Below are 13,951 nucleotides of genomic sequence, written 5' to 3'. Positions count from 1 at the left end.
AGAAAGACAGCTTTAAAAAAGCAATGGAGAAAGGAAGATCTCCGTTACTTTTTTAAAAAGCAATGGAGATCTTGCATTCTCTGTTGCTGTAAAAAAAAAAAGACATACTAATGGAAAAAATCCGGGAGACCTGGACCTTTTTCCATTAGTATAAGTCTTTGATTTTCAACATGCACGCTGACCAATCAGCATGCACATTTTGGAATATTAATGGGGGGGTCGTATAATAGCTATATTCTCACTTTCAATACATACAAACACCATATATCTAATTTCTGTTATGGTCATTTGATCCCCTCAGATGATATTATTGTATCTGGGTGGCCTTGGCGGTGCAAAGGTTAGCATTGTCACCTCGCAGCAAGAAGTTCTCCGGTTCAATCCTTGGCTGGGGTGCCTTCTGTGCAGAGACTGCTTGTCCTCCCTATGGTCACATGGGTTTTCTTCAGGTGCTCTGGTTTCCTCCCACATCCCAAAGACATGCTGTAGGTGGATTAGACACTCTAAATTTGGCCTTAGGCATGAATATGTGACTTCTGTGGAAGGTTGGGTGCCAGGCTGGTAACTCAGCACCATAAATACTCTAGTGCCAATCATGAGTAGACAGGTGATCTGCTGTGGCAACCCCTAACCGAGAAAAAGCCAGAAGAAGATGTTATTATTGTATCTGATGTTCTCCTAAAGTAGTTTATCAATTGAAATTGTCTTTACTTTATAATACCTGCTGTATATAACTACACTAAAATGCAAGTAACCTTATGTGTTCTGTTGTAATATTATATTCTTGGAGCTTTTCTCCCCATGCCTCTGCTGAAAACAAGCTACTAGCCCAGTCAGATACTCCCGGTAAACAAATGTAAAATAAAATAAATAAATAAAATTGTCATCATTTTTATATCTTTCTAAATATATCAACGACCAAGTAACACAGTATACTTCTCAACCTGCATACATTGTAAAAAGGAACAAATAACCTTGAAAACTAGGGACATCAAGCCAAAAATTTGGAAACCTAACTGCTGTAAAATTTGAAGACCAAGTAGCATACAACTCTTCCTGCTTCCAGTAGGAAGGTTGATACTACTCAGAAACACATGTTTAGAAAACAAAGAGTGACAAAAATGATGTAAAATATAAACACATCATCAAAGAAGCAGTGTAAAATCTGTATACTTTGAACTGTATTGCAAAATTGTACCACACAGAGTCATTCCCCCGGATTTACTAAACTTCCATGCAGGACTAGTCTAATCCTGCACAGAAGTGGCCACTTAGGAGCAGAATGGTAGTGTGCCATGCATATTAATGAAGGCACACTGACCGACCTTCTAGGCATACATGGAGCGTGTACGAGTGCAGGGGGCATGTCTGCGTGCAGAGCTCTCAGAATTAATACGCCCCTGCAAAGTAGAACAGCAGAATGTGGAAATAAATGAGCGAGGCCACTCATAGGTGTCCGCATATCCCCACCAAGAGTCCCACATGTGTACAACAGCAACAGTATATATAAATAAACAGACTAAAACCCATTATCTTGTTCTTAAATCTGAGTACAGCTAATCATAGGTGCGCGGGTGTGCAAACCACTTAGCTAAGGTTAAAGCAGGTTAAAAGGCCGAAGGAAGACGATAACAAGGAAGATATATGCAAATGATGCAACACAGCAATAGTGTAGTGAACAGAGCATCCGCCTAGCGAGCAGGCATCCCCGGTTTGAGTCCCACTGCAGCACATACCATTCTCCATGTTAAATCAATATATGGACATTTTTTTTTTCATATATTTGCTGTATAACCTACTAAATAACATTTAAATGTGAATTGGATTACTGTATTAATAAAGCACTAGTAAGCAGGTTTAAACACAAATAAGCAGTGGTAAGCATATATAAGCACTAGTAAGCATGTTTAAGTGCATTTGCGTGGGGGTAAGCATTACCTAGACAGACTAAGCAACTAACTGAGTGGTAGAAACGGTAACCGGAGAATAGCAGTGCTTAGCTCCACGCAAACCCACTCACACCTGTGTACAACTGCTTTAATGTGCCATAATCACTCTGTACCCAATGGCCCATGTTCTGCCCAGCAACAAAATAAACAGGTTCTACAAGGCTCAAACTCAGGACCCTGTACACTATAGTCACAGTAGTTAACCACTAAGCCATCACATCAATACCTATAAAAATGTATCAGCAAACTAATCCTCACCACAGGAAAATCAAACCAAACATGTGAACTGAATCTATGTACAGTGTGATGTTGTATAACCTGCTACATAATAGCATAAATATGTGAACTGGAGTACTGCAGTAAGCACAGATGTGAGGTGTTATTGTAATAAAGTGTAGAAGTCCCCAGGACCCCATACAGTGTATGCACACATGAATCATGGATATCAGACACATATATAACCTGCAATAAATAATAAATCACTGCTAAAAGGCAAATTAAATGCTAATTGACTATTAAGCAATGCTAACCACTGCACAGCCTAACTTAGTAAGTGTAAGAAATGTGTAGGGCAACCAATTCAATCTGCCTAGTGGTATACCTCTTTAAGTAGTGCCAACCTTAGGTAAGCAGGTGTGCCCATAGCTTAGCCTATTCAAAACCGGCCAATCAAGGAAAAGTGCGGGAAACTGGCCATATTTATACCCCACAGGTGGGAATACTACCCATAACTGTTTGTAGCTTCCTACTGCCAGCAGAATGGCTGGAGTGGGTGAAGGCACTCGATTTAGAGTGCAGCGCTGGGGCATCCAGGAGTCAGAAATCATGGTATGGCTTCTGGTAAAACATCATGAGGAGAGACTACTGCAGGGCCAGTACCAGGGCAGGCAGTATAAAACGGAGGCCTGGGACAGTCTCGTCTGTGACCTCACCAGTGCCACAGGTATCCCCCGGACTGGTGACCAGGTCAGGCACCATCATGCTGACCTGAAGCGGTGGAGGGGGGATGTACTGGAACAGTGGATCCAGGAATCTCGTCAGATGCCTAATGCCTCAGTACTAAGTATTCATTCTACTAAGTAGGTAATAATTGCCTAGCTTGTGTATACTAATGATAGGTATGGCTAAATATCACTGTATTTCTCTGACAGCTGCAGATGAGCGGGTTGAATACCAGCAAGCCCATGATGCTAGGTTGCAAAGGCTGCATCGTGGGGCAGGTTAGTAATTATTCTGCATGTACTGTCATAACAAATAAATATAAGAGCCTGAGAAAGTGTCGTACCAGTAGAAATAAAGGTGTACTATTCTGTGAATAAAGGTATAACCCCTGGAGTGCTTCTGTTTACTCTTTTTCATATGTTGTTGAACTGTTGTATACTATAAATAGTACTGCTGTATTAAGCAGTGTTACCCACACTGTGGTATGCAGATACAATGAGTATGAAGGTCTGTATAACAATGTTGGAAGTTCCAAGAGGTCAGTAATATTGTACAAGTGAGGGAGACTTAGACAGAAAACATTAGAATGCTTCACATCAATTCCCTGATAGCACAGTGTACTGTGATGTTAACTGTGAGTTTTATGTCACACACAGCAGGGGTTTGAATCTGAGGAATGCTAGTAAGTTGTATGGATAATCATACCCCACACCTGTACAGATTTTGTTACAATGTTCAGATAGAAAGCTGTATGCATAATTACACCCAACAACAGTATAGAATTTGTTAGAATGTTCAAATAGAAAGTTGTATGTATATTCATAACCTTCAACTATTCCAATCTGTCCAGCATGTCCAGATAAATGGCCCACATCACTAGCCTGGTACCCTGTTCCCCTGAAAAATCAGCGTGATGATCCAGGAAATGTATGCAGCCATTAATGATATATAACTGATAGTCAAACGTGTACATAGTCAGAGAATGTATATGAAAACAAACCTGTCATTCCAGCATCTCACCCAAAGTGTATGAGAGCAATTCTCAGCATATGTTGCATTAACACCTGCATCTTGTCACACCTGTATGTAAGACACAGGTCACATATATAATAATCTATAAACATACCATTGTACAATATAAGGCCATTGGGTAGTGTAATAATACATGTAAGGGACAGGTCACTGCTGTGACTATGAATGTAGTGAAAACTACAAGGATATATTAGTTGTTGAACTCTCTCTCTCAACCCTACCATATGTGCAAAAATAACCCAATGACACACCTCAATTGGTATGTGTACACTCCAAACTTTTGTTGGGACATATGTCCTATTGGTTTATAAATATTCACATTTGTTTCTGTGCATATGCAATGTTAAAATTCCCCCATACTGGTGGCCTGTTGCCATCAATGAAACCTGCATGCTGTTGTAATGGCCACTGTTGTTCCATATATGCATGTGTTCTGCTTGCTCTGCAACTGTTTTACATCTGGTGTGTTGGGTTAATGGGTATACCTATGCATGCTGTTATAACTAATCCTGAATGCTGTTGACTATTACTAACCCATATCTGTCTGTAAACTGCAACACCATAGCTCATATGGGAAGGCCGGTCCCAGCGGACTCACCTGTCCCACCTCAGCTGGCCATGGCACCGGGCACCAGCAGGTCTGGGGCCCAGCCTAGGACCTCCTCCTCCATAGGCCCTGCACCACCTTTGGGTGGAACCGCAACAGGAGGCTGGGGCTCGGCCCCACCCTGGGAGCGGGGGCAGAGATGAACCAGTCACCTGTCGTCAGGTCCGGGCCGTGGTGCGTAGGGAGATCGATAGGGCTTTTTGAGACCAGCTATGCCAGCTTCAGGGCCGAGTGGCACAATTAGAGGGTGAGCCTGCCCCTCCTACAGAACCCCCAGCATGGCCACCTTTTGGGCCGTGAAGGTGCAGTGGTGACTGCCCATGAGTGGGGACCTCAGTCCCACTGTTTCCATTTGGGGGCTCATGGGCTTGTGACTTCCAAACACCCCTCACTGTCCAAGGTGTTTACCCCCACATATGTCATACACAGCCCCTGTATGCATCTTGTGTGTCTTGTCTGTTAACCTACCCAACCTACCTCCCCAAATGTACCTACTACCCCTCCCCAACATCCCACTCTCACCTGAAAAAAAGGGCAATCTGTTCCCTCAAAAAAAACTCGCCCCATACATAGCTGTCCATTTTGCAAATGTGTCCACTGGACACATGTAATCTGGTCTAAATGGCATCACAATGAATTTATGTTGTCCTCACCCCTCTCCCAGGGGTTTGAGTGTCCAAATCTACCTCCAAATTCAGTGTATATGCACAGCTGTTGCTGCAGAAAAATGGGCAGCTATGGACCTTCCCTACACCCTTCTTGCACATGCCTAGCTATTTTCCCTACTGTATTTCCCTCTTTGTGCTCCTTTTTCACCACTTTCCTATCAACCCTTTTTTCTTTTCTTTTAAAGAAATAGGTGTGGGGCTAAGCGGCAGTATGCACTTTTAAGCAGCAGTAAGCGGGTTTAAGCCTGTTTACTCAGGGGTAAGCAATGCCTACATAGGTTAAGCAATATCGCAGCTAACTGAGTGTAAGACACTGTAACTGGAGGTTGGCAGTGCTTACCTCCATGCAAACCTGCAAAAACCCACTTACAACTGCTTTAAAGTGCCTTAATCACTCAGTATCCAACCACCGGTGTTCTGCACCACCAACAAAATAAACAGCTCCTGTAAGGCTCAAACCAAGGACCCTGCATACCATAGCCAAAGGAATTTATCAATAAGCCATGACAGATACAAATAAGTTTCATGTTTTCAGAAACATATCATCCAGTCCAGTCATGCAACAGCACAGAGAATGTATACCTACAGCTAGATGGATGTGTGTGTGCATGGATACAACATATCTATAGAAGTAGTTTTATATGTATATATATATATATATATATATATATATATATATATATATATATATATATATATATATATATATAGATACACAAATATATGAACAGATATACATGCAAATGCCGACAACTACACAAATATATGTCAACATCCATATGTCCACATATACACAGCAAGTTACACATATGTGCACAGATAAATGTCCCCATAGGTATATACGGACATAGTTAGAAATATGTAAGCAAATATATACACCCACAGAGGTATATGTGGCCAGACATCTGTAGATAGCAATGGTAAATTAACAGACAGATATATGTCCACATGCACCCTGAAAGGCCTTGACAGGCCCCAAACAATATACGTCACATATGAATTGGCATACCCCCCACCCAGGCAAACACGTCAACCCTGCAAAACACTACCAAGCTCAATGTAATGTACATGTGTCATTGAAATAGGGATTTAAATTAGCTCTTAGTCATATTCCACATGTTGACATCACATCCCCCTCTCCCCCACTCGCTAGGCAGCTCGAGCAGTACAGGCCCATCCAACCAAGGCCATCCCCGACCCATACATTCATTACCCACAGTTTCACTTCCCCCCACTTGCTGCACACATGCAGCCACTATCTCAACCCTGATTACCAGCCCGTAGCTAACACACCACCATACATTGCCCCCCTCTACACCCCCCCCCCTTGGGACCCATCCCTTATGTTGTCTCAACCCAAGTATCCTAGGTCTGGCATACGCCGTAGTCCATGCACATAGCCATGGGTACCTATGCAACTCTGGGTGTTGACGAAAGTTGTATACCCAATGGTCGGGCTGTCCTGCATGGCACAAATGATTATCTGGTACTAACAATAGATTTCATGTGTGACTCTGTGTACACTAACAGATTTAGTTGTAGGTATCAGAAAGCATACGTGGCACACTAGGTTGGCCGGTATGCACACGAAACACAGTATCCGAAATATCAGTCAACATTACAGGATATGTAGCTAAATATGTAGAGGTATGTGTGTGTGTATATATACCCATAACTAAATAGATATATACCTCCCCTCTCTGTAGTACAAATGCATGCATACACAGACAGACAGACATATATATAAATACCCACATGTAGATGTACACATATGCAGACACCCATGCATGCACGTTGTTAAATATATATACAGCAAAATATATATATATATATATATATATATATATATATATATATATATATATATATATATACATATATATATATATATATATATATATATATATATATATATATATATATATATATATATATATATATATAATATATATATATATATATATATGTGCAGACATATATATATATATATATATATATATATATATATATATATATATATATATATATGTGTGTGTGTGTGTGTGTGTGTGTGTGTGTGTGTGTGTGTGTGTGTAGATATACACAGATATATAGCTATGATATGATACAGCACTTAAGAATGACATATGTTCACAGGCAGTGCCAATGGGGGTGAGGGGCCCAATCAACAAACATGTAACATGTACCATTAACCCCCCCCCCGGCCAGACAGGGGAAATATACAAACCAACACACAAAAAATGTAAACAATCCACTGCTTCCCAGACCACAGGCAGGATACAACCGGGGGGGGGGGGGCACAGTGGACCCGATAAGTCTAATCTTGGAACAGAGACAGGAGCATCCCTTGCAGGACACTCCAAAAATTGTCGTGTAATAGGAGGATGCCCATGTGATGACCTTTCAAGGTGGGGCATGTACGTACCTGGACTACAAGGGTGGGAAAGCCTGATGACCCATGAGTCAAGACAACGTACGAGATGGTTCCCGTGAAGTGGAGAGTGTGCAGTGTGTAGTGGCGTGTTTAGACCCGACCTGCACCCAGAGTAAGGATGAGTGCTGTAGAGGAGGTGCGGGGTGGGGGACTATAGGTATGTAATTATAGGTCTAGGCATGCAGGTTTTGGCTGGAGCGGTTCTATTCGGACCACCCCAGGGATGTAAACAATAGTGTTCATTGGGCGGAGCTGCTGCCCAACGAGCAGCCACTCAGGCTACGAGTCCCACTGCAGCACAGTCTATTTTACATGGCAAAGTATGGTATAACCAGATGTATTGTTGCAAATCCCACTAAATAACACCAAAGAACACATGGTCGCAACAACCCATTGTAGGCATGTAAGCCAAACTAATTGGCATCACAAGGTATTATTGTTGTCCGCACCCCAACACAGGGGTGTGAGTGTCCAAACCTACCTCCAAATGCAGTGTTGCTGTAGAAGAAATGGCCACCTGTGAACCTTCCTGTCAGCCAACTTGCACATCCCCGGACATTTCCCTTACTATCTGCTCCTCTGTGTGCCCCATTAACACCACTTACCTATGACCCCTGTTTCATTGCTATTACTGTTCACAGTCACAAGTAGGTGACATTCTCTTCCCCAACTATATTGGCAGAATCTGGAATCCCCTACCCACGTGTATTACCTTAGCTGTCCCACACGACACATGTAAATAACACATGAAGGAACATCTCAAGCACACTTGGAGCAGCACGTGCTCACCACCTGGTGAATCCCCCCCCCCAACTAACACTCTATACCCCAACACTAACTAGTGAAACCGACACCTCCTGTCCTGTCCGCATACAAATCCCAACATCCTACATACCTTCCCTATTGCTCCACCACCAATCGTTCCAACGGCCTACTCTACAGTTACAATGTCCCCCCCTCTACTGACCTAGCAACTCCTTCACTATTCCCTTCTACTCTAACACACAAGTATGGCATAACTAAACCTAACCTGAATACCTGAGTGTAACCTATACAGAACTGTTATACTGGAATCTCAGTTCACCTTAAACTGACTTATGTCGACAGTCATACCTGACATGTAAACCTGACCTAAGCATGTAAAATACTGACATGTTAATGTGAACTAAGCATGAAGAATGTGGTACGTAGCTATGTTAAGTCTGTTACTCTCTATGAATGTGTACACCTCAGTAGTACATGTAATGTGTAGCTGGGGATTACTGTGGAGCTCCACTCCCCGGGCCACTGTTGACAATGGAGAAGCATCCAGTCGGATTGTCCCAGACAACAAATGTGACCTAAAACCATGAAGTAGCATGGGGTATGCGGCAACAAGTGTGATTACGCCAGTTTGGGTGGTGGTAAGCAATGCCCACACTGGTTAAGCAATGTGGAGGCCAACCCAGTGTAAGACATCATAACCAGAGGTCAGCAAGTCTGAGCCTCACTCACACCAGCGCATACCCGCCTACACTTCCTCTACAGTGCCTTAGGCCCTCTGTAGCCAACAGCTCTCATCGTGCCCATTATCAAAATAATCCGCACTCCCAGGTTCCAACCCCCCACCCTGCACACTATAGTCTAAGTGAGTTACTACTAAGGCATGGCAGATACACAGTCAGCTGCTGTTATCACAAACATATCATCCAGCACTGTAATTTGACAGTATAAGAAATGTATGTAGGTATGCAGATTAATACCAGCAAACATATGCACATTGCTCAGTCTCAGTATTCTGAGCAGTCTGTGTGTATCAACGAACAGTGCCTGTCCAAACATACTGTGAGAACAGTAGACTTGCGTAATACTGAAGAGAAGAATGAATAATGATACACACTGTGGGGGTGTGTGGGCGTGCTTCATGCACAGAATGTTACACCTGGGGAGTTGGTTCCGCAGAACCGGGAGATGAGGCTGGCCCAATGTGTGAGCAAACCGATGCTTCTCAAACCCCTGGCAGGATGCTACCAATGGGAAAAACAGTGTAGACCAGCAAAGTGTACCTGTGATACAACAACAGGTCCATCCCTGGCAGGACGAACCAAACCTTGTGGGTCACATAGGTGTTCCCACCAGTATCGTAGAAGGATCAAGGGAAAGCTCGAACGTACGTGGATTAAACGGATGAAGAGCCTGCAGAAGCTTGGGTCAAGACAGCATAACAGAGGACTACCGACACATGCAGAGAGGGAAATGTGTGGAGGTGTGGTATGGCTGGACCAGCCTCATCTCCCGGTTCCGCGGATGAAGCACGCCCCCACGGTGTGCCCTGTTTTGCATTCCTCTCTTCATTATTATGCAAGACTACTGTTCTTACAGTATGTGTGAACAGGCACTGATCATTGATACTCATAGACTGCTCAGAATACTGTGATTGAGCAATGTGTACATGTTTGCTGATATTAATCTACATACTTACATACATTTCCTATACTGTTGACTGACTGTGCCGGATGATATGTTTGTGATAACAGCAGCTGAATGTGTATCTGCCATGCCTTAGTGGTAACTCATTTAGACTGTAGTGTGCAGTGTGGGGGTGTTGGAACTTGGGAGTGCGGATTATTTTGTTAATGGGCACAATGAGAGCTGTTGGCTACAGAGGGCCTAAGACACTGTAGAGGAAGTGTAGGTGGGTATGTGCTGGCGTGTGCGAGGCTCAGATTGCTGACCTCCGGTTATGGCATCTTACACTGGGTCGGCCTCCACATTGCTTAACCAGTGCAGGCATTGCTTACCGCTGCCCAAACAGATGTAATCCCACTTGCTGCCACATACCCCTGCGCTACTTCTCAAACCCCTGGCAGGATGCGACCAGTGGGAGAAACAGTGTAGACCAGCAAAGTCTTCTCGTGATTCAACAACAGGTCCATCCCTGGTGGGATGAACCAGACTTTGTGGGTCACAAAGATGTTTCCACCAGAATCAGAGGAGGATCTAAGGAAGGGACGAATGTAGGTGGACTAAACAGATGAAGAGCCTGCAGAAGGTTGCATCTGGACAGTATAATGGAGGAGTACCAAGACATGCAGAGAGGGAAATGTGTGGAGGTGTGGTATGGCAGAGCTAGCAACTGGAGAATGGAAGGATGCTGTATACGTGGAGCTCGGGGGCTGGGGTAAGGGAGCATGTGTATGACATTAAGGTAGAAATATGCAAACGAAGCAGAACAGCAGTAGTGTAGTGGGCAGAGCATCTGCCTAATGCGTACATATTACCGGTTCGAGTCCCACTGCAGCACATTCTATTTTCCATGTGAAATCTGTATATCAACATCATTTTGCTGTATAACCTACTAAATGACATTTATACTTGAACAGGAGTACTGCATTAAATGCATATGTGAAATGTCAGTGTCATAAAGAATAAGACACTAGTAAGCAGGTGTAAGCACAAATAAGCAGTAGTAAGCATAGATAAGCAGTATTTTGACGGAGATGAAAAGTCTGAAACACAAACATGTTGGCACGAGTGACTGACTTCACTCCTATGACCATCCATGTCAATTGCCAAGAGAATGAGGTACAGGACAAACATATAAGCCAAACATGCATGGACATATGGACAGATATACATCTGTAAATGTAGACAGATAGCCAGCTATAGCTATATATGTATATGCATTTATGACTCACAAATAAGCATATAACACCACTCGTACCTGGATAGATAAATATGTCCAGTGTGTGTGTGTGTGTGTGTGTGTACATACACATAGATATATGCATATACATATCTAGATCTATATCAATGTCCATATCTATCTCTCTATATATGGGGGTTTCACATATATAATTATGCAGATATATATATATATATATATATATATATATATATATATATATATATATATATATGTATATGTATATATATATATATATATATATATATATATATATATATGTATATGTATGTATATATATATATATATATATATATATTTATACAGATAGACATGTGTATAGCATTTGCACATGTGAACAAACTCCAGGTCCACTTCGTACAACATACCAGACCATAAGCACAGTTAATATGGGTGGGGGCAAGAATGAGGGACACCTGGTAATTACTGCTATGTAACCCCCACCCCTAACAGATATGCTGTGCAATCCACTATCCAGCACATGCAGTACATGACATTAGGACCCTTAACAACACAGCTACATTGCTCCAACAGTAATCCAAGTCACCTGTACATGTCAGGGCAATATCTGTAACCTATCATGCAGAAAAGTCAGTCTACCGTAGGGAATGTACAATGTGGAAGGGGTACACTACAATGGTACAGATATGCACACAGATCTATACATTGACAAGAATGTTCAGGTATACATATATATATATATATATATATATATATATATATATATATATATATATATATATAGATAAGATATATGAGATATATAGGTACATACACATATACACAGACAAAAGGTATTAGTAGCCATACATATGTAGAAGTAGTATGGATGGACTGGGTGCAAAGTATATCCCTCAGCCACAAGCCCTGTAACTGGTACCTGTGACATGTGTAGTGTGGCAACCATTCCCACAAAGAGAATACTTACATTACACATATACCCACTCACAATTCAAAGGACATGAGACAACACACAGGTATTTATACACAGACAACATTTATTTGTGTATTTTACAATAATGTATGCCATTACTTACTGCACATAGATATGGACTTATTTAATCAGAGAGAAATGCAAGGCCCACATAAAACATTAGATGCAGACAGTGCGGATATATAACATACTATGCTGTCCAGGTCAAACCCTTCAATTTGTACAACTGTAGACAAAGGATCTGCCGTCAAGATAAGTAACTATAAACAATAACAGATGTAGTTCAGCAGACTCCAGTTACACCCTGTAGTCAAGGCCTAGGGGGACATTTATTACCTGTGGTAATGTCTATGTATCTGTCAGATGTATGGACCCTGATCAACAAATGTTGTGGGAGCCCACGATATGACTGGGATGATAGCAGGAATGCTAGCAGTAAATAATGATAGGCCATTACCGAACAACCCCTAACCTTATCACAGCAGGATAAAGTCAGCCATATATGTGGAGGACAGAGGCAGGAACACAGGGCCATACTCACAATGTTGCTGTTAAACACCCTGCAAATTGCTGGTGTTACAGGATTTGTTGCAACATACCCTTATGCAGGAATAAGACATCAGGAACACAAATGGATGTGGCCATGTACTGATAGCATGCAACAGACAGATTGCCAGGGATATATCTAGGACAAGACCTGTGTGGTGCACAGGCAAAAGCAAACAGATAATCGACTGACCATCATGTGGATAGGCCCACAGTTGAGAGCTCTGCAGACAGACTGCATTCCATCCTAAACTACTATGTACACGCAGACACTGCAAGACCAGCAATATACAATGCACATAACAACACTACTCACTCTGTCTGTAGATCTGGAACCTCATACAATTGTGTAGTTGGCCTGTATCTGCAAGTCCTGCTGTAAGAGGTACTACAACCTGCCATCTGTAACATTGCTGCTCACATACAGGAAGGATGTCCTCCATACTGGAAAGGTGAAGGGACAACACCCACATGAGTCAGCAATTTATAGTACTGGGTTGCCATGACAGTGGTTAACTGAATCATTACACAGCAGCCAGCACGCAGTTAGCAACTGTTGCACACTGATTGGTTTAGAGCCTTTCACCTGATCATGTGCATCACTTACAAAAGCCATGCTGCAATCCATTCAAACCAACTCAATTGCTCTAATGGAGAGGGAGAGAGAGAGAGGGAAAAAAAAAAGATAAAACGAAACACATACACAGTGGGAAAAAAGAAAACCTACAAGCCAATACCGGGAAGGCGTCACACCTATCCTAAAAAAAAAGGTATGTAAAACATAACTGTATGTAATTTAATGTAGTATGTGGTATAGGTTAATAGGATATATGATGTTGAATGTTTGATATGTGCCATCTGTAGTTGTCCCTGTAATGATGTTCCACTGAACAACTGCTCTGGACAATGCTGTCTGTCCCAGCAGGCAGTGGGACATACCTGACAACTGTGCAGATCAGCAATGAATGACAAAGATGTCAGCCAGAATATCTGTGTGTGTTATGTTATACTGGACAATAGCTGGTGGTGGAAGTACTGCCGTCATGATAGACACATGGGTGTCAGAGCATATCACTTGCAGGACAGTTATGTTAATGTGTAATGTAGCATGCACAAATGCCATAGGTGTATAATAGGCGTACTAGCAATCTCAC

This window comes from Protopterus annectens, chromosome 5.part0 (assembly GCF_019279795.1).
Source record: "Protopterus annectens isolate FY-2018-M chromosome 5.part0, PAN1.0, whole genome shotgun sequence".
Classification (NCBI taxonomy): Eukaryota; Metazoa; Chordata; order Ceratodontiformes; family Protopteridae; genus Protopterus; species Protopterus annectens.
Note: the sequence above shows the minus strand (reverse complement) of the source record.